The sequence below is a fragment of the Salvelinus sp. IW2-2015 genome, unplaced genomic scaffold (genome assembly GCF_002910315.2).
Source record: "Salvelinus sp. IW2-2015 unplaced genomic scaffold, ASM291031v2 Un_scaffold1491, whole genome shotgun sequence".
NCBI lineage: Eukaryota > Metazoa > Chordata > Actinopteri > Salmoniformes > Salmonidae > Salvelinus > Salvelinus sp. IW2-2015.
Window position 1 is genome coordinate 202,358 of NW_019942942.1, and position 3,554 is coordinate 205,911.

A 3,554-nucleotide genomic window follows, 5' to 3' on the forward strand; every position below is an offset into this window, starting at 1 on the left:
GACGGGCGTGCAGCCAATTACTGGCTGTGTGTGTGTGTGGTGTGTGTGGTGTGGTTGTGTGTGTGTTGTGTGTGTGTGTTGTGTGTGTGTGTGTTGTGGGTGTGTGTGTGGTGTGTGTGTGTGGTGTGTGTGTGTGTGTGTGTGTGTGTGTGTGTGTTAATTAACAGCATGGACACGGAGCTGCATGACCCATCAGTTGTTGAAGTGTGTGTGCAGCAGCAGGCAGCTTTGTCCCTAAACACCTTCATCAGGAGGAAGACCACTCAACTAGACACTAACATACTGGAGGATAAACTACACACACACCTCTGTAACAGGGTACAACACACCACACACACTCTGTAACAGGGTACAACACACACAAACCTCTGCAACAGGGCACAACACACACACACACACACACATCTCTGCAACAGGGCACAACACACACCTCTGCAACAGGATACAACAAAACACACACCTCTGCAACAGGGTATACAAAACACACACCTCTACAACAGGGTACAGTACAACACACCTCTACAACAGGGTACAACCACCTCTACAACAGGTACAGTACAACACACCTCAGACAACAGGGACAGTCAACACACCTCAAACAGGGTACAGTACAACACACCTCTACAAACAGGGTACAACACAGGAAGACGGACTGCACATAGAGTACAGAATCTTCAATTGTGGTGTTCCTTTCTGCTTCTGCTTGTCAATACATTCCCTGCTTTGCTCTGTTATTATTTTAGGTTTCTGTGCCAAAATGGCCGTCTAAACTACCAACTGTCCCAGAAAATAATATGGTGTGTAGTGGGTGAAGTAACCTGTGTTCTCATGTGTTGTAGGACGCTGTGTGTCTGTTGGGAGAGTTGCTAAGGGGCCTCCCAAGCCTCTGACGCCCCCAGCAGGATCTGGGAACAACTGCAGGCCAGAGGAAGACAGCAACTTGGGTTACCTTGGAGACAGAACAGGAATCTGGATGTACCCAGACAAGAGAACGTCAATCTGGGGTTACCCTGACGACAGTACAAGAACTGAGCTAAGTGTGCCCTCATGCTGGCCATGTGACTGAGCATAGCAGAAAATGGCACCCTTTTCCCTATGTAGTGAACTAGTTTTGCGTCGAGACAGCCCTACGTGGAAGTGGATTGCAGCTGTGACTTTCACTGAGTGTCATTGATCATGTGTATTATAATGAGATCTTCTTAAAGTATAAAAGAAATACAATTCCAACTGCAGTACAAAATACATTGTATTCTTGTATTCAAGTTTCACATACAACACTGTTAAAAGCAAATAATCATCATGGTTTTCTCAGTCCTTGACCGTCCATTATGCCTTCAGTAAACATTAGAACAACTTCCTGGGTTATACAGTCGTGGCCAAAAGTTTGAGAATGCACACAAATATTAATTTTCACAAAGTTTGCTGCTTCAGTGTCTTTAGATATTTTTGTCAGATTTACTATGGAATACGAAGTATAATTACAAGCATTTCATAAGTGTCAAAGGCTTTTATTGACAATTACATGAAGTTGATGCAGAGTCAATATTTGCAGTGTTGCCCCTTCTTTTTCAAGACCTCTGCAGTCCGCCCTGGCATGCTGTCAATTAACTTCTGAGCCACATCCTGACTGATGGCAGCCCATTCTTGCATAATCAATGCTTGGAGTTTGTCAGAATTTGTGGGTTTTTTGTGTGCCACCCGCCTCTTGAGGATTGACCACAAATTCTCAATGGGATTAGGTCTGCTGAGTTTCCTGGCCATGGACCCAAAATATCGATGTTTCCCCGAGCCACTTAGTTATCACTTTTGCCTTATGGCAAGGTGCTCCATCATGCTGGAAAAGGCATTGTTCGTCCCAAACTGTTCCTGGATGGTTGGAGGAAGTTGCTCTCGGAGGATGTGTTGGTACCATTCTTTATTCAAAGCTGTGTTCTTATGCAAAATTGTGAGTGCGCCCACTCCCTTGGCTAGAAGCAACCCACATATGAATGGTCTCAGGATGCTTTACTGTTGGCATGACACAGACTTATGGTAGCGATCACCTTGTCTTCTCCGGACCAGCTTTTTTCCGGGATGACCCAAACAATCGGAAAGGGATTCATCATGGTCCCCCTACAGCTCATCTCTGCCCTGAAGCCCCAGACTGGGACCCAGCTGGTCCCCCTACAGCTCATCTCTCCCCTGAAGCTACAGRTCATCTCTGCCCTGAAGCTCCAGACATTCACAGAGGAGATGAGACGGGTAAAATAATATTTATCTTCACATAACTGTCTATATCCTTTGAGCTGCATGTCCCTACTGGCTGTGCCATTTACTGAGTGTGTGTGTTAATTAACAGGCCATGGACACGGAGCTGCATGACCCATCAGTGTGTGAAGTGTGTGCAGCAGCAGGCAGCTTTGTCCCTAAACACCTTCATCAGGAGGAAGACCACTCAACTAGACACTAACATACTGGAGGATAAACTACACACACACCTCTGTAACAGGGTACAACACACACACACACCTCTGTAACAGGGTACAACACACACAAACCTCTGCAACAGGGCACAACACACACACACACACACACATCTCTGCAACAGGGCACAACACACACCTCTGCAACAGGATACAACAAAACACACACCTCTGCAACAGGGTATAACAAAACACACACCTCTACAACAGGGTACAGTACAACACACCTCTACAACAGGGTACAACACACCTCTACAACAGGGTACAGTACAACACACCTCTACAACAGGGTACAGTACAACACACCTCTACAACAGGGTACAGTACAACACACCTCTACAACAGGGTACAACACAGGAAGACGGACTGCACATAGAGTACAGAATCTTCAATTGTGGTGTTCCTTTCTGCTTCTGTCTTGTCAATACATTCCCTGCTTTGCTCTGTTATTATTTTAGGTTTCTGTGCCAAAATGGCCGTCTAAACTACCAACTGTCCCAGAAAATAATATGGTGTGTAGTGGGTGAAGTAACCTGTGTTCTCATGTGTTGTAGGACGCTGTGTGTCTTTTGGGAGAGTTGCTAAGGGGCCTCCCCAAGCCCTCTGACGCCCCCAGCAGGATCTGGGAACAACTGCAGGCCAGAGGAAGACAGCAACTTGGGGTTACCTTGGAGACAGAACAGGAATCTGGATGTACCCAGACAAGAGAACGTCAATCTGGGGTTACCCTGACGACAGTACAAGAACTGAGCTAAGTGTGCCCTCATGCTGGCCATGTGACTGAGCATAGCAGAAATGGCACCCTTTTCCCTATGTAGTGAACTAGTTTTGCGTCGAGACAGCCCTACGTGGAAGTGGATTGCAGCCTGTGACTTTCACTGAGTGTCATTGATCATGTGTATTATAATGAGATTCTTCTTAAAGTATAAAAGAAAATACAATTCCAACTGCAGTACAAAATACATTGTATTCTTGTATTCAAGTTTCACATACAACACTGTTAAAAGCAAATAATCATCATGGTTTTCTCAGTCCTTGACCGTCCATTATGCCTTCAGTAAACATTAGAACAACTTCCTGGGTTATACAGTC

The 3,554-nt window shown here is 45.6% G+C and overlaps 1 long non-coding RNA gene across 1 annotated transcript in view; it reads left to right on the forward strand.

Annotated features, from left to right (window-relative positions):
- The window catches only part of LOC139024427 (uncharacterized), a 4,592-nt gene extending 1,038 nt beyond the window's left edge, over positions 1–3,554 (forward strand). The window contains exons 2-3 of the long non-coding RNA XR_011475720.1: positions 2,339–2,489; positions 3,017–3,554. This is a non-coding gene — a long non-coding RNA (uncharacterized lncRNA). The remainder of the gene's footprint in view (positions 1–2,338; positions 2,490–3,016) is intronic.